The sequence below is a fragment of the Mustela lutreola genome, chromosome 2 (assembly GCF_030435805.1).
Source record: "Mustela lutreola isolate mMusLut2 chromosome 2, mMusLut2.pri, whole genome shotgun sequence".
Classification (NCBI taxonomy): domain Eukaryota; kingdom Metazoa; phylum Chordata; class Mammalia; order Carnivora; family Mustelidae; genus Mustela; species Mustela lutreola.
The window spans coordinates 11,772,175-11,791,868 of NC_081291.1; positions in this window are offsets into that span (position 1 = coordinate 11,772,175).

The window sequence follows — 19,694 nt, forward strand, 5'->3', positions numbered from 1 at the left end:
AAAGCGACTGCTTTTTGCAAGGTAGAACATGCAGAGGCCTGGATCTGTGGGGAAATACCAGATGATAAAAAGAAGAGTAAGGGACCCTCCATTAGCTGACTCCTGGAAAGTGATATACACGAATTTGGAAGGTGATAACACGAATTTGGAAGTCTTAGAAATCTGGTCTAGTGAGAGACATCCCTCTCTGAAAGGAAATAAAAAAACAGAATTTATCATGCTTTCAGGATATGGGGAACCACAGAGCAAAAGGGTTTCCTGAACTGGTAGAGGGCCCAAGACGTGGAGTGAGGAAGCTAGTTATGGTCAGTGAGAGGGGACTCTCAGTTGGATTGCCATAAAACACAAGCCTGGAAAGTTGACAATGTCTCTTTTCTCGAGCAACCTGAAAAAAATCTGATACCTGAAACTGCAACCAGCAAAAACAGAGTGGTAACAACAGGAATGGGCTTTAGAGCAGTGCTCAGACATGATCTAGGAGCTTCAGGGTCACACACGAGCCCATGGCCACTCATGGTTCTAGAATCAAAAAGGGCAGTGACACTCCTGGACCCCTGGCACTACCTCTGAGACAATTGCTGTGGGCATGCACTATAGGAAGCTACAATTTCTGGCATATACAGAAGTGGAGACCATTTGTCCAAGAGAGTTTATTAAACAGACAAATTCTTCTGCTCTGGGCCAGAGGTTTGGCTGTGGCCATTTTTTTTTATAAACATATATTTTTATCCCCAGGGGTACAGGTCTGTGAATCACCAGGTTTACACACTTCACAGCACTCACCAAAGCACATACCCTCCCCAATGTCCATAACCCAACCCCCTTCTCCCAAAACCCCTCCCCCCAGCAACCCTCAGTTTGTTTTGTGAGATTAAGAGTCACTTATGGTTTGTCTAGCTCCCAATCCCATCTTGTTTCATTGATTCCTCTCCTACCCACTTTAGCCCCCATGTTGCATCACCACTTCCTCATATCAGGGAGATCATATGATAGTTGTCTTTCTCTGCTTGACTTATTTCACTAAGCATGATACGCTCTAGTTCCATCCATGTTGTCGCAAATGGCAAGATTTCATTTCTTTGGATGGCTGCATAGTATTCCATTGTGTATATATACCACATCTTCTTGATCCATTCATCTGTTGATGGACATCTAGGTTCTTTCCATAGTTTGGCTATTGTGGACATTGCTGCTATAAACATTCGGGTGCATGTGCCCCTTTGGATCACTACATTTGTATCTTTAGGGTAAATACCCAATAGTGCCTATACCCAATAGACACCTATATTTTTATAGATATATTCTTTATTTTAGTTATTTTTTTACTCTATTTAATTTTACCTTTATTACTATACAAATTTTACATTCATTGTAATTTTGGGATGTAGTGCCCTCTAACACAGAGACCAAAATAAACCCTGGAATAATTGAAACATCCTGCTTTATTGCTACTGAGAGATTATAGCCCCCCCCATCTGATCCTCCACTTTTTTAAATTCTTTAATATTTTAATTTTATTCTTGTGTTTCATTTTGTCTTATTTTTTGGTGGTTTCTTCTGACTCCTCCAGATGTTAGTAGGGTGCACATTCCTTTGATTGTGATATGTTTTGGACAAGACCATTCCTGAACAGAATTACTAGGAGGAGGAATTCTCAACAAAGAAAAGAAACAGAGACAATATCATCTGCCATGGAACCAATGGATATGGAAATAAGCAAAATGTCAGAGATAGAATTCAGGATAACAATCATGAAGGGTGTGGTGCATAAACAATGAATTCTGGAACACCGAAAAGAAATTTAAGAAAAATAAAATATTTAAAATATTCACCTTAAAATAAAAACCATGAAGTGAATAGCCAGGCTTGAATGATGTATTTATGACAATATACAATCTTTAAGAGCAGAAATGAGATATAATATGGCTGAAATTCAAAATGCTCTGAATGAGATGCAGTCTAAACTAGACACTCTAACAACCAGGGTAATTGAAGCAGAATAGGGAATTGGTGATCTTGAAGAAAAAATGATGGAAATAAAATTGAGGAAAACAGAAAGAGGCTACAGTAGCACATGAAAAAGGGGATTTCAGAGGTTAAAGATGGGGTGATACTTTCTAATGTCAGAATTATTGGGATCCCAAAGGGGATGGTGGGGCTAGAAGGTATATTTGAGCAATTAATAGCTGAGAACTTCCATAATCTGGGGAAGTAATCAAGCATTCAAGTCAAAGAGGCAGACAGGACCCCTCCCAAAATCAATAAAAATAGATCAACAATCTGATGTATAATAGTGAGTCTTGCAAACTGGACAACCAAGGAAAATATCCTAAGAATTGCAAGGGAAAAGAAGTTCCTTACTTATGGTGGGAGGAACATCAGAATAATATCAGACCTATCCAAAGAAATATGACAAGCCAGAAAAAGCTGGAAAGACAAGTTTAGAGTACTAAATGAGAAGAACATGCTGCCAAGAATACTTTAACCAACAAGACTCTCTTTCAGAATGGAAGGAGACATAAAGAGCTTTCAGAACTGGCAGAAACTGAAAGAATATGCAACCACTAAGCCAGAAAAGTTATATTAAGTCCTAAAAGCTATATTAAAGGGGGATTCTATAAATGAAGAGAAACCCCAAGAGTCACATAGACTAGAAAGAAACAGAAAAACTATAGAAACAGGAACTTTACAAGCCATGCAATGGCACTAAATTCATATCTTTCAATAGTCGCTCTAAATGTACATTGGCTAAATGCTCCCATCAAAAGAAATGGATTGCTCCAATGAATACATACAAATGGCTAACAGACATGTGAAAAAATATTCATCATCACTAGCCATCAGGGAGATTCAAATCAAAACCACATTGAGATACCACCTTACACCAGTTAGAATGACCAAAATCAACAAGACAGGAAACAACGTGTGTTGGAGAGGATGTGGAGAAAGGGGAACCATCTTACACTGTTGATGGGAATGCAAGTTGGTGCAGCCACTTTGGAGAACAGTGTGGAGATGCCTTAAGAAATTAAAAATAGGGGGGAGGAGTCAAGATGGCAGAGAAGTAGCAAGCTGAGACTGCTTCACCTAGCCGGAGATCAGCTAGATAGCTTATCTAAAGATTGCAAACACCTGAAAATACATCGGCAGATCGAAGAGAAGAAGAACAGCAATTCTGGAAACAGAAAAACAACCACTTTCTGAAAGGTAGGACTGGCGGAGAAGTGAATCCAAAGCGACGGGAAGATAGACCCCGGGGGGAGGGGCCGGCTCCCGGCAAGCGGCGGAGCAACCGCGCACAAAATCAGGACTTTTAAAAGTCTGTTCCGCTGAGGGACATCGCTCCAGAGGCTAAACTGGGGCGAAGCCCACGCGGGGTCAGCGTGGCCTCAGGTCCCGCAGGGTCACAGAAGGATCGGGGGTGTCTGAGTGTCGCAGAGCTTGCGAGTATTGGAACGGGAAAGCCGGCTACAGAGACAGAGCTGACAGTAAGCTCGCAGCTCCGTGTTACCTTGAACGGGTCGCAGGCTCGGTGAGCTCAGAGCGCGGCCGGAGGTCAGGCAGACGGGAGTAACTGGGCGCTGTTCTCTGAGCGCGCACTGAGGAGTGGGGCCCTGGGCTCTCAGCTCCTCCGGGCCGGAGACCAGGAGGCCGCCATTTGTATTCCCGTCCTCTGGAACTCTACGGAAAGCGCTCAGGGAACAAAAGCTCCTGAAAGCAAACCCGAGCGGATTACTCACCCCGGCCCCGGGTAAGGGCGGTGTAATTCCGCCTGGGGCAAAGACACTTGAGAATCACTACACCAGGCCCCTCCCCCAGAAGATCAACAAGAAATCCAGCCGAGACCAAGTTCACCTACCAAGGAGTGCGGTTTCAATACCAAGGAGAGCAGCAGAATTCCAGAGGAGGAGAAAGCCAAACACGGAACTCATGGCTTTTTTCCTGTGATTTTTTTTAGTCTTGCAGTTAATTTAATTTTTTCTTTTTCATTTTTTTTTTTTCTCGCCTTCAGGTAAAATTTTTTTTTTTAACTGTTACCTTTTTCTTTTTTAACGATTTTTTACTAGTTTATCTAATATATATATTTTTTCTTTTTTACATTTTTCTTAGGTGTTTTCTTTTTTAAAAAATTCTTTTCTTTTCTTTTTTTTTTCTTTTCTTTTTGTTTTTTTTTTCTTTCTTCCTTTTTGAACCTCTTTTTATCCCCTTTCTCCCCACTCACGATTTTGGATCTCTTCTAATTTGGTTAAAGCATATTTTCCTGGGGTTGTTGCCACCCTTTTAGTATTTTACTTGCCCCTTCATTTACACTTATCTGGACAAAATGACAAGACATAAAAATTCAACACAAAAAAAAGAACAAGAGGCAGTACCGAAGGCTAGGGACCTAATCAATACAGACATCGGTAATGTGTCAGATCTAGAGTTCAGAATGACAATTCTCAAGGTTCTAGCCGGGCTCGAAAAAGGTATGGAAGATATTAGAGAAACCCTCTCGAGAGATATGAAAGCCCTTTCTGGAGAAATAAAAGAACTAAAATCTAACCAAGGTGAAATCAAAAAAGCTATTAATGAGGTGCAATCAAAAATGGAGGCTCTAACTGCTAGGATAAATGAGGCAGAAGAAAGAATTAGTGATATAGAAGACCAAATGACAGAGAATAAAGAAGCTGAGCAAAAGAGGGACAAACAGCTACTGGACCACGAGGGGAGAATTCGAGAGATAAGTGACACCATAAGAGGAAACAACATTAGAATAATTGGGATTCCAGAAGAAGAAGAAAGAGAGAAGGGAGCAGAAGGTATACTAGAGAGAATTATTGGGGAGAATTTCCCCAATATGGCAAAGGGAACGAGCATCAAAATTCAGGAGGTTCAGAGAACGCCCCTCAAAATCAATAAGAATAGGCCCACACCCCGTCACCTAATAGTAAAATTTACAAGTCTCAATGACAAAGAGAAAATCCTAAAAGCAGTCCGGGAAAAGAAGTCTGTAACATACAATGGTAAAAATATTAGATTGGCAGCTGACTTATCCACAGAGACCTGGCAGGCCAGAAAGAGCTGGCATGATATTTTCAGAGCACTAAAGGAGAAAAACATGCAGCCAAGAATACTATATCCAGCTAGGCTATCATTGAAAATAGAAGGAGAGATTAAAAGCTTCCAGGACAAACAACAACTGAAAGAATTTGCAAATACCAAACCAGCTCTACAGGAAATATTGAAAGGGGTCCTCTAAGCAAAGAGAGAGCCTACAAGTGGTAGATCAGAAAGGAACAGAGACCATATACAGTAACAGTCACCTTACAGGCAATACAATGGCACTAAATTCATATCTCTCAATACTTACCCTGAATGTGAATGGGCTAAATGCCCCTGTCAAAAGACACAGGGTATCAGAATGGATAAAAAAACAAAACCCATCTATATGTTGCCTCCAAGAAACACATTTTAAGCCCGAAGACACCTCGAGATTTAAAGTGAGGGGGTGGAAAAGTATTTACCATGCCAATGGACATCAGAAGAAAGCAGGAGTGGCAATCCTTATATCAGATCAATTAGATTTTAAGCCAAAGACTATAATAAGAGATGAGGAAGGACACTATATCATACTCAAAGGGTCTGTCCAACAAGAAGATTTAACAATTTTAAATATCGATGCCCCCAATGTGGGAGCAGCCAACTATATAAACCAATTAATAACAAAATCAAAGAAACACATCAACAATAATACAATAATAGTAGGGGACTTTAACACTCCCCTCACTGAAATGGACAGGTCATCCAAGCAAAAGATCAGCAAGGAAATAAAGGCCTTAAACGACACACTGGACCAGATGGACATCACAGATATATTCAGAGCATTTCATCCCAAAGCAACAGAATACACATTCTTCTCTAGTGCACATGGAACATTCTCCAGAATAGATCACATCCTCGGTCGTAAATCAGGACTCAACCGGTATCAAAAGATTGGGATCATTCCCTGCATATTTTCAGACCACAATGCTCTAAAGCTAGAACTCAACCACAAAAGGAAGTTTGGAAAGAACCCAAATACATGGAGACTAAACAGTATCCTTCTAAAGAATGAATGGGTCAACCGGGAAATTAAAGAAGAATTGAAAAAAATCATGGAAACAAATGATAATGAAAATACAACGGTTCAAAATCTGTGGGACACAACAAAGGCAGTCCTGAGAGGAAAATATATAGCGGTACAAGCCTTTCTCAAGAAACAAGAAAGGTCTCAGGTACACAACCTAACCCTACACCTAAAGGAGCTAGAGAAAGAACAAGAAAGAAACCCTAAGCCCAGCAGGAGAAGAGAAATCATAAAGATCAGAGCAGAAATCAATGAAATAGAAACCAAAAAAACAATAGAACAAATCAACGAAACTAGGAGCTGGTTCTTTGAAAGAATTAATAAAATTGATAAACCCCTGGCCCGACTTCTCAAAAAGAAAAGAAAAAGGACCCAAATAAATAAAATCATGAATGAAAGAGGAGAGATCACAACTAACACCAAAGAAATACAAACTATTATAAAAACATACTATGAGCAACTCTACGGCAATAAATTTGACAATCTGGAAGAAATGGATGCATTCCTAGAAACATATAAACTACCACAACTGAACCAGGAAGAAATAGAAAGCCTGAACAGACCCATAACCAGTAAGGAGATTGAAACAGTCATTAAAAATCTCCAAACAAACAAAAGCCCAGGGCCAGACGGCTTCCCGGGGGAATTCTACCAAACATTTAAAGAAGAACTAATTCCTATTCTCCTGAAACTGTTCCAAAAAATAGAAATGGAAGGAAAACTTCCAAACTCATTTTATGAAGCCAGCATCACCTTGATCCCAAAACCAGACAAGGATCCCACCAAAGAAGAGAGCTATAGACCGATATCCTTGATGAACACAGATGCGAAAATACTCAACAAAATACTAGCCAATAGGATTCAACAGTACATTAAAAAGATTATTCACCACGACCAAGTGGGATTTATTCCAGGGCTGCAAGGTTGGTTCAACATCCGCAAATCAGTCAATGTGATACAACACATCAATAAAAGAAAGAATAAGAACCATATGATACTCTCAATAGATGCTGAAAAAGCATTTGACAAAGTACAACATCCCTTCCTGATCAAAACTCTTCAAAGTGTAGGGATAGAGGGCACATACCTCAATATCATCAAAGCCATCTATGAAAAACCCACCGCAAATATCATTCTCAATGGAGAAAAACTGAAAGCTTTTCCGCTAAGGTCAGGAACACGGCAGGGATGTCCATTATCACCACTGCTATTCAACATCGTACTAGAGGTCCTAGCCTCAGCAATCAGACAACAAAAGGAAATTAAAGGCATCCAAATCGGCAAAGAAGAAGTCAAATTATCACTCTTCGCAGATGATATGATACTATATGTGGAAAACCCAAAAGACTCCACTCCAAAACTGCTAGAACTTATACAGGAATTCAGTAAAGTGTCAGGATATAAAATCAATGCACAGAAATCAGTTGCATTTCTCTACACCAACAGCAAGACAGAAGAAAGAGATATTAAGGAGTCAATCCCATTTACAATTGCATCCAAAACCATAAGATACCTAGGAATAAACCTAACCAAAGAGACACAGAATCTATACTCAGAAAACTATAAAGTACTCATGAAAGAAATTGAGGAAGACACAAAGAAATGGAAAAATGTTCCATGCTCCTGGATTGGAAGAATAAATATTGTGAAAATGTCTATGCTACCTAAAGCAATCTACACATTTAATGCAATTCCTATCAAAGTACCATCCATCTTTTTCAAAGAAATGGAACAAATAATTCTAAACTTTATATGGAACCAGAAAAGACCTCGAATAGCCAAAGGGATATTGAAAAAGAAAGCCAACGTTGGTGGCATCACAATTCCGGACTTCAAGCTCTATTACAAAGCTGTCATCATCAAGACAGCATGGTACTGGCACAAAAACAGACACATAGATCAATGGAACAGAATAGAGAGCCCAGAAATAGACCCTCAAATCTATGGTCAACTAATCTTCGACAAAGCAGGAAAGAATGTCCAATGGAAAAAAGACAGCCTTTTCAATAAATGGTGCTGGGAAAATTGGACAGCCACATGCAGAAAAATGAAATTGGACCATTTCCTTACACCACACACAAAAATAGACTCAAAATGGATGAAGGACCTCAATGTGAGGTCAATGTGAGAAAGGAATCCATCAAAATCCTTGAGGAGAACATGGGCAGCAACCTCTTCGACCTCTGTCGCAGCAACATCTTCCTAGGAACAACGCAAAAGGCAAGGGAAGCAAGGGAAAAAATGAACTACTGGGATTTCATCAAGATCAAAAGCTTTTGCACAGCAAAGGAAACAGTTAACAAAATCAAAAGACAACTGACAGAATGGGAGAAGATATTTGCAAACGACACATCAGATAAAGGACTAGTGTCCAGAATCTATAAAGAACTTAGCAAACTCAACACCCAAAGAACAAATAATCCAATCAAGAAATGGGCAGAGGACATGAACAGACATTTCTGCAGAGAAGACATCCAGATGGCGAACAGACACATGAAAAAGTGCTCCATATCACTCGGCATCAGGGAAATACAAATCAAAACCACAATGAGATATCACCTCACACCAGTCAGAATGGCTAAAATCAACAAGTCAGGAAATGACAGATGCTGGCGAGGATGCGGAGAAAGGGGAACCCTCCTACACTGTTGGTGGGAATGCAAGCTGGTGCAGCCACTCTGGAAAACAGCATGGAGGTTCCTCAAAATGTTGAAAATAGAACTGCCCTATGACCCAGCAATTGCACTATTGGGTATTTACCCTAAAGATACAAATGTAGTGATCCAAAGGGGCACATGCACCCGAATGTTTATAGCAGCAATGTCCACAATAGCCAAACTATGGAAAGAACCTAGATGTCCATCAACAGATGAATGGATCAAGAAGATGTGGTATATATACACAATGGAATACTATGCAGCCATCAAAAGAAATGAAATCTTGCCATTTGCAACAACATGGATGGAACTAGAGCGTATCATGCTTAGCGAAATAAGTCAAGCAGAGAAAGACAACTATCATATGATCTCCCTGATATGAGGAAGTGGTGATGCAACATGGAGGCTTAAGTGGGTAGAAGAAGAATAAATGAAACAAGATGGGATTGGGAGGGAGACAAACCATAAGTGACTCTTAATCTCACAAAACAAACTGAGGGTTGCCGGGGGGAGGGGGTTTGGGAGAAGGGGTTGAGATTATGGACATTGGGGAGGGCATGTGATTTGGTGAGTGCTGTGAAGTGTGTAAACCTGGTGATTCACAGACCTGTACCCCTGGGGATAAAAATATATGTTTATAAAAAATAAAAAAATTAAAAAAAAAAAGAAATTAAAAATAGAGCTTCCCTATGACCGTGCAGTTGCACTACTGGGTATTTACCCCAGAGATACAGATATAGTGAAAAGAAGAGCCATCTCTACCCCAATGTTTATAGCAGCAATGGCCACAGTCGCCAAACTGTGTAAAGAACCAAGATGCCCTTCAATGGACGAATGGATAAGGAAGATGTGGTCCATATATACAATGGAATATTATGCCTCCATCAGAAAGGATGAATAGCCAACTTTTGTTGCAACATGGACGGGACTGGAAGAGATTATGCTGAGTGAAATCAGTCAGCAGAGAGAGTCAATTATCATATGGTTTTACTTATTTGTGGAGCATAACAAATAGCATGGAGGACAAGTGGTGTTAGAGAGAAGAAGGGAGTTGGGGGAAATTGGAAGGGGAGGTGAACCATGAGAGATTATGGACTCTGAAAAACAATCTGAGGGTTTTGAAGGGACGGGGGTTGGGAGGTTGGGGTACCAGGTGGTGGGTATTAGAGAGGGCACGGATTGCATGGAGCACTGGGTGTGGTGCAAAAATAATGAATACTGTTATGCTGAAAATAAAAAATAAATTAAAAAAGAAAAGTTTATTTTACCCAACATTAAAAAAAAAAAAGGAAGGATGAATACCCAAATTTTGTAGCAACATGGATGGGACTGGAAGAGATTATGCTGAGTGAAATAAGTCAAGCAAAGAGAGTCCATTATCATATGGCTTTGCTTATTTGTGGAGCATAAGAAATAACACAGAGGACATGGGGAGATGGAAACAAGGGAGTTGGGGGAAATTGGAGGGGGAGACGAACCATGAGAGACTGTGGACTCTGAAAAACAATCTGAGGGTTTTGGAGGGGTGGGGGTGGGAGGTTGGGTGAGCCTGATGGTGGGTATTATGGAGGGCACGTATTGCATGGAGCACTGGGTGTAGTGCATAAACAATGAATGCTAGAAAACTGAAAATAAATTTAAAACATAAATAAATTTTTTTTAAAAAGAAACAAAAATAAATGGGTTTCAAATTGGATTTAAAATCAGGGCACATACATCTGCTGTCTACAAGACTCATTTTGAACCTAAAGACACCTCCAGATTGAAAGTGAGGGGAAGAAGAACCATCTACCATGCTAATGGATCTCCAAAAAAAAAGCTGAAGTAGCAATCTTCATTTCAGACAAATTAGATTTTTAAATCAAAGACAATAATAAGAGACATAAATAGACACTATATTATACTTAAAATGTCTATCCAACAAGAATATTCAACAATTGTAAATATCTATGCCCCAACATAGCAGCAGCCAGTTATGTAAACCAATTAATAACCAAAGTAAAGAAACATGTTGATAATAATACACTAGTAGCAGGAGAATTCAAGACTACATTCACAGCAATGGACAGATCTAAACAAAAGATCAAAAAGGAAACAGACGTTTGAATGACACATTGGATCATATGGACTTTGTGTAGGTATATACAGAGCATTCCATTCTAAAACAGCACAATACTCATTCTCCTCAAGTGTACAAGGAACTTTCTCCAGAATAGACCACATACTGGGCCACAAATCAGGTCTCAGCCAATTCCAAATGATTGAAATGATTCCTTGCATATTATCTGACCACAATGCTTTGAAACTGGAACTCAATCACAGAAAAAAATTGGAAGGAATTCAAACACTCGGAAGTTAAAGAACATCCTGCTCCAGAATGATTGGGTCAAACAGGAAATTAAAGAATTTATGCAATTCATGGAAAGTAAGAGAATGAAAACACATTGGTCCAAAACCTATGGGATACTGCAAAAGTGGTCCTAAGAGGGGAAATAAGTAGCCATTCAAGCCTCTCAAAAAAAAAAAAAAAAGCCAAAAAAATCCCAAATGCACAAGCTAACCTTACACGTAAAAGACCTGGAGAAAGAATACCATGATAAGAGCTTTTGACAGCAAAGGAAACAGTCAACAAAACAAAGAGGCAACCCATGGAATGGGAGAAGATAATCGCAAATGACACTACAGACAAAAGACTGATATCCAAAATCTATAAAAAAAACTTCTCAAACTCAACACCCAAAAAATAATCATGTCAAGAAATGGGCAGAAGACATGACCAGACACTTCTCCAATGAAGACATACAAATGGCTAACAGACACGTGAAAAAAACGTTCATCATCACTAGCCATCAGGGATATAAATCAAAACCACAATGAAATACCACCTTACACCGGTTAGTATAGCAAAAATTAACAAGACAGGAAACAAGTGATGGAGAGGATGTGGAGAAAAGTGTACTCTCTTACACCGTTGGTAAGAATGCAAGCTGATACAGCCTTTCTGGAAAACAGTGTGGGGTTTCCTCAAAAAGTTAAAAATAGAGCTACCCTGTGACCCAGGAATTGCACTTCTAGGTATTTCTCCAAAGATACAGACCTAGTGAAAAGAAGGGTCACCTGCACTCCAATGCTCATAGCAGCAATGTCCACAATAGAAAAATTGTGGAAAGAGAAGAGATGCTCTTCAACAGAAGAATGGATAAAGACATAGTTAATATATAAAATGGAATGTTAGCCATCAGAAAGGATGAATAACCACCATTTACATCGATATGGATGGGCTGGAAGGGGTTATGCTAAGGGAAATAAGTCAAGCAGAGAAAGACAATTATCATATGGTTTCACTTATATGTAGAAGATAAAAAATAGGAAGTAGAACGACAGGAGAAGGGAGGGGAAACTGAGTGGGAAGAAATCATAGAGGGAGACAAACCATGAGAGACTGGACTCTGGGAAATAAACTGAGGGTTACAGAAGGGGGGAGTGGTGCTCTGTGTTATATGCAACTAAGCAATCATTGAACACTACATCAAAAACTAGTGATGTACTATCTGTTGGCTAATTGGTAGAGTAATAATAATAAAAATCTAGTTCTCTCTTGCTCTGTTTTCATTTGTTCCCACAGTTCTTCTGAACCCAAATTCTTTTCCAAATTGAAAGTTTCCATATCTTTTACAGAACCACTTTGATTTCTTAAAAAAAAATTTTCTCAACTAATATATATCTTGACAAGTAAAATTTCCCTAGACATGAGTTGTATTGAGTTGTATTACTCATATGAATAAAACTAGAATTGACATCTAAGAACCAATTGTATAATCTCATCATAGAGGAAAACATGAAATCACAGTTTTCACATGGGTTCAGTTGTGATTTCTTTTTAGCCCATATTTTCAGATGACATAGACTTTATCATTGTCCCTGTTAAGCCTTAGCCTATGTATAGTGATGATATAAACTAAGAATGCCTGCAACACTCACCTGGACCCACCATACTTGGGACTCATCCCTGAGCCTATGTTACAGATGAACTGCCTTGTTGTTATTTTTATTATTGTTGCTAATATTAAAACATAGCTGACATCACATTACATTAATTTCAGGTGCATGATAGAATGATTCAATATTTGTTTACATTGCAAAGTGATCAGAATAAGTTCACTTAACACCCATAACAATATAGTTACAAAATTTCTTCATGATGGCAATGTTTAGGATCCCCTCTCCCATCTACTTCAAATCTAAAATACAGTTTCCTTATCTAGAGTCACCATGATGGGCATGACATCTGCATGATTTACTCATCTTATAACTGGAAATTTGTGTGTGTGTAAGATAGTGGTCCAGCTGAATTATTTTTCACTTGGCTGTTCACTTTACCAAACACCATTTTTGGTGAGACTGTTCTTTCCTTATTGTACACTCTTGCTTCCTTTGCTATAAACTAATTAACTACATATCTGTGGGTTTATTTCTGGGCTCTCTAGTGATTCCTTTTACCTTTGTTTCTTATGCCCATATTATGCAGTTTGGGGTACCACAGCATTTTGACATAGTTTGAAATCAGGTAGCATGACGCCTTAGTTCTGTTCTTCTTTCTCAACTTTGCTTTGACTATTCGGAGTCTTTGTGATTCCATAAAAATTGTGGGAGCAGCAATGTCTGGGTGACTCAGTCAGTGAAGCATCTACCTTCAGTTCAGGTCCTGATCCCAGGGTCCTGTGAATGAGTCACAACTCGGGCTCCTACTCAGCAAGGAGTCTGCCTCTCTCTCTGCCCCTCCCCCTGCTCATTCTCTGTCTGTCTCTTTCTTTCTCAAAATATAAATGAAATATATTTTTTTAATTGCAGGAGTATTGATTTGCAAATGTTGAACCATCCCTGTAGCCCAGGGATGAATCCCACCTGATCGTGGTGGATAATCTTTTTAATGTGCTGTTGGATCCTGTTGGCTAGGATCTTGTTGAGAATGTTAGCATCCATATTCATCAGTGATATTGGTCTGAAATTCTCCTTTTTGGTAGGGTCTTTGCTTGGTTTGGGGATCAGGGTAAAAATGTTCATCATCACTAGCCCTCAGGGAGATTCAAATTAAAACCACATTGAGATATCACTTTACACCAGTTAGAATGGCCAAAATTAACAAAACAGGAAACAACATGTGTTGGAGAGGATGTGGAGAAAGGGGAACCCTCTTCCACTGTTGGTGGGAATGCAAGTTGGTGCAGCCTCTTTGGAAAACAGTGTGGAGATTCCTCAAGAAATTAAAAATAGAACTTCCCTATGATTCTGAAATTGCACTCCTGGGTATTTACCCCAAAGATACAGATGTTGTGAAAAGAAGGGCCATCTGTACCCCAATGTTTATAGCAGCAATGGCCACAGTCGCCAAACTGTGGAAAGAATCAAGATGCCCTTCAACAGATGAATGGATAAGGAAGATGTGGTCCATATACACTATGGAGTATTATGCCTCCATCAGAAAGGATGAATACCCAACTTTTGTAGCAACATGGACCAGACTGGAAGAGATCATGCTCAGTGAAATAAGTCAAACAGGGAGAGTCAACTATCATATGGTTTCACTTATTTGTGGAGCATAACAAATAGCATGGAGAAAAAGTGGTGTTAGAGAGGAGAAAGGATTTGGGGGAAATTGGAAGGGGAGGTGAATCATGAGAGACTATGGACTCTGAAAAACATTCTGAGGGGTTTGAAGTGGCGGGGGGGTGGGAGGTTGGGGTACCAGGTGGTGGGTATTATAGAGAGCATGGATTGCATGGAGCACTGGGTGTGGTGAAAAAAAAAATGAATACTGTTATGCTGAAAATAAATAAATTTAATTTAATATATATATATATATATGTGTGTGTGTGTGTGTGTGTGTGTGTGTGTGTGTGTGTGTGTATATATATATATATGATAGAACAAGTAGCTTTAATTATCTAGTCTTTCTACCTTAGTGCCATGGCTCACATCATGGGAGGTTTTCTGGACCAACTATTGAGGTTGAACAACTCCAAAGTGACTTCAGATTTCTTTGTGAAGCGCAAGGAATAACATGGAGGACATTGGGAGAAGGAAAGGAGAAGTGAGTTGGGGGAAATCGGAGGGGGAGATGAACCATGAGAGACTGTGGACTCTGAGAAACAAACTGAGGGTTTTGGAGGGGAGGGGGCTGGAAGGTTGCCCTCCTTAATATCCAGATGGTGGATATTAAGGAGGGCATGGATTGCATGGAGCACTGGGAGTGGCACATAAACAATGACTCTTGGAACACTAAAAAATATATAAATTAAATTAAAAAAAATAAAATAAAATAATTCAGATTTCTTTTTCTACCTCAAGTAGGATTACAATACCGAATATCCTTATCCAAGAGAATATAAATGAATAATATCCAAGGCTGAATTCATTTCCCTTGACCAAAGTGTTATTGGATAAATGTCTGGATTCGATTTTTATTGTAGTTGCAACAAATTACCATGCTACTGCCTTAATACAAATCCATTTATTTTCTGAGAGTTCTGGAATTCAGAAGCCTGAAATAGCTCTCTCTGGGCTAAATTCACTCTATCTGCATAGAAGACTTCATTCAAGAGGTCTAAGGAGAAGAGGTTGTCTTGCCTATTCCAGTTACACAGCCACCTATCTTCCCTGGCTCATGTTTCCTCCCTTTATCTTCAAAGCCAGCAACGTAGCATCTCAAAATATCTCTCTGACTTCAAGTCTTCTGCCTCCCTCTTCCACAATAAGAGGACCTTGTGATCTATTGAGACCACCTGGATAATCATAATAACTTTTTTCTGGAGTCAGCTGACTAGCAATGTTAATACCATTTGCAACCTTAATTCTCCCTCACCATGACACAAGAGGTATCCAGAGGTTCTATAGATTAAGATGTGGAAATACGATAGTTGTCTTTCTCTGCTTGACTTATTTCGCTAAGCATGATACGCTCTAGTTCCATCCATGTTGTCGCAAATGGCAAGATTTCATTTCTTTTGATGATCTCCCTGATATGAGGAAGTGGTGATGCAACATGGGGGCTTAAGTGGGTAGGAGAAGAATAAATGAAACAAGATGGGATTGGGAGGGAGACAAACCATAAGTGACTCTTAATCTCACAAAACAAACTGAGGGTTGCTGGGGGGAGGGGTTTTGGGAGAAGGGGGTTGGGTTATGGACATTGGGGAGGGTATGTGCTTTGGTGAGTGCTGTGAAGTGTGTAAACCTGGTGATTCACAGACCTGTACCCCTGGGGATAAAAATATATGTTTATAAAAAATAAAAAATTTAAAAAAAAAACTGGAAAAAACAAAAAAACAAAAAACAAACCAAAAAAAAAGATGTGGAAATACTTTGAGGACATTATTGTGTTTACTAAAAGTCTTTTTCAGGGGTATATTTGATGTCAACCCAGGGGTCCTCACTTTGAAGAATCAAATACAGAATTTATTCCAGATGCCAGGCTGAGTACTTAGACATTTCTCTCCAACCCACACATGAAGAGGATCGCATGGCTTTTTTTTTTTTTAAGATTTTATTTATTTATTTGACAGGCAGAAATCACAAGTAGGCAGAGAGGCAAGCAGAGAGAGAAGAGGAAGCAGGTTCCCCCGCTGAGCAGAGAGCCCGATGCAGGGCTCGATCCCAGGATCCTGAGATCATAACCTGAGCTGAAGGCAGAGGATTTAACCACTGAGCCACCCAGGCGCCCCAGCTTTTTTTTTTTTTTTTAACATGGCTTTTTTATTAACATCATCTCAAAGCTATAAATGGTAAAGTTAACCCTCAACTAAACAAATTCAGTACCATCTCAAAGTTAAGAGAAAGCACAAGGAGGTTATACCTCTGGAAAGAAGGCAAATCCATGAGCATGAGGAATACAAAACTGGATTCATCTGACTTCTAATCTGGTCTCCCAGGAGCAGAGTCTCAGTGGAAAATTTTTCCTTTCTGTCCAGACCAGTGGCCCATAGGGAATGGAGTGCTCCAAGGTGGGAGTAATAATGGAAAAAGTGCTTAATGAGCAGATACACTGAACTTTAAACTTCAGCTTGTGGAACCTTGGATTGCCCAGGATATGGTTGTTATTTTTGTCCCTAAGTCTGCTGGGGGACCCATGCTTCACTCCTTCCTGCTGTCCTGTCTGGAAACAGAGCTTCAGTCCCCATCACCAACCATCTAGGGGTGAATTCAGACCTCCACATGAAGACTTTGATCTTATAGACCCGCCCCCAGGTGAGTCTCATTGCTCAGCAGATATTTCAGGAAAGGATCAGATAGAATGGAAGCTGTTAACTTTTGCCTGAGGTCACCTGGAATACATAGACTCATTTTTTTTCATAGACTTACTTATAATTATTTTATATAATGTGTTCAAAAGAAGAGTGTCCATTAGACTCACCAATACAGGTTTCATTGTTAATGATACATGGTGGGAATGGAAGTCCAGTTGGATGAGACAGAGGAAGGAAATGGAGGACGTAAAGTGGTTCCAGCAAAATGACAACATATGGAGTTGGGGGTTTTTTTAGTTTATTTTTTAATTTATTTTTTTATTTATTTTCAGCATAACAGTATTCATTATCTTTGCACCACACCCAGTGCTCCATGCAATCCGTGCCCTCTCTAATACCCACCACCTGGTACCCCGACTTCCCACCCCCCACCCCTTCAAAACCCTCAGGTTGTTTTCCAGAGTCCATAGTCTCTCATGGTTCACCTCCCCTTCCAATTTCCCCCAACTCTCTTTTCCTCTCTATCTCCCCATGAATACCCAACTTTTGTAACAACATGGACGGGACTGGAAGAGATTATGCTGAGTGAAATAAGTCAAGCAGAGAGAGTCAAGTATCATATGGTTTCACTTATTTGTGGAGCATATGGAGTTTTGCAGCTAAGGAGAGTAGGAAAACAGTATCAGCTTGGAGATGTGTGAAGTAAACTTTTTAAGATGTGGTGGTTGGTTTTTTTTAAGATTTTATTTGTTTATTTGGCAGGCAGAGATCACAATTGGGCAGAGAGGCAGGCAGAGAGAGAGAGGAGGTAACAAGCTTCTCACTGAGCAGAGAGCCTGATGTGGGACTCGATCCCAGGACTCTGGGATCATAACCTAATCATGAGCTGAGCCGAAGGCAGAGGCTTTAACCCACTGAGCCACCCAGGCGCCCCAAGATATGGTGGTTTTGAACATGTTCTGTATTTATAGAAAGCTCCAGACCCATTCAGGTAGCTATTCCCTTGCAAAAGCAGTTCCTGACACACACATTTCTCTGCATTTTCTCTCAAGCTGAGTATTCACATAAAAAATTGTGTTTCATATGCAAAAAGCAGTGTGCTAACTAGCTTTACTTTGTAATACTTCATTACCAAGAGGTGTAGAAACAATGGAGACATTTGTGAGGTAGAAGAAAAAAACAGCCAAATCTCTTCACCCGTGTAGTCATTCATTTACTCGAAGGAATTATATTGTAACCTTCTTACATTTAATGACAATCATTGTCTGCCGCCCGAGGAGGATGGCTACTGCTATCCCTACTATTTGAAAGAGGATATTCACATTTGGAATAGATTCGTTGTTTCTCTTAAGTTCAAACGTATATATGGTTGATCAGATATTCAAAACCTGGTTGTCTGATTCCAAAAATTTTGCATTTAAAGCATTCAAAAAAAGTCTTCTATTATTTCATCTTTTAAAATCCCCTTCTATTTTCATAAACTGTGTATTTTCTCTTGCAATTTGCGAGTTTATTCCCTTTGAACTTTTTTCTAGAGGGATAGTCAATTAGTAAAATGTCTTGACATCATAAAAATCACTCTTTTCTTGTTTAGATACATTATTTTTGCTTGCTTTGTTAATTAGTCTGGGCAACAAGAGGATGTGGACTGGGGCTGGAATGCTGCCAGAACCAGGGAAGCTTCCTGCTCATCAGTCTTTCAGGGAATCCCTGAGCTTATTAGATTTCTTTTCCCTCTTGTGTCCATTTCTTTCCTCTCTCTGTTTTTGGAACCTCGCTGTTGTGTTTACTTAAAGAGAACACAGGGTAATCATATGAAAATGGAGCCCATGTTTTCACATCCACAGGAAGTTTGGAAGTTTTCCTTCTATTTCTATTTTTTTGGAACACCTTCAGTAGAATAGGTGTGATTTCTTCTTTACATGTTTGGTGGGAATTCTCCTGGGAAGCCACCTGGCGCTGGATTCCTGTTTTGGGGGAGGCTTTTGATCACCCCTTCAATTTTATTACTAGCTATTGGTCTATTCAGATTGTCTATTTATTCCTGTTTTGGTCTTGGAAGTTTATAGGTTTCCAGGAAGTCATCCATTTCTTCCAGGTGGCTTAATATGTTGGTATATAGTTGCTGGTAATAATTTTTTTATTTTTATTTTTTTTCACTGTTGCAGAATTCATTGTTTATGCACCACACCCAGTGCACCATGCAATATGTGCCCTCTACAATACCCACCACCGGGCTCACCCAACCTTCCACCCTTTGTCCATCCAAAACCCTCAGTTATTTCCTCAGAGTCCACAGTCTCTCATGGTTCATCTCCTCCTCTAATTACCCCCAACTCCCTTCTCCTCTCCATCTCCCATGTCCTCCATGCTATTTGTTATGCTCCACAAATAAGTGAAACCATATGATAATTGACTCTCTCTTCTTGACTTATTTTACTCAGCATAATCTCCTCCAGTCCCGTCTGTTGATACAAAAGTTGGGTATTCATCCTTTCTGATGGAGGCATAATACTCCATAGTATATATGGACATATTTTCTTTATCCATTCATTCATTGAAGGACATCTTGGTTCTTCCCACAGTTTGGCGACTGTGGCCATTGCTGCTATGAACATTGGGGTATAGATGGCCCTTCTTTACACTACATCTGTATCTCTAGGGTAAATACCCAGTAGTGCAATT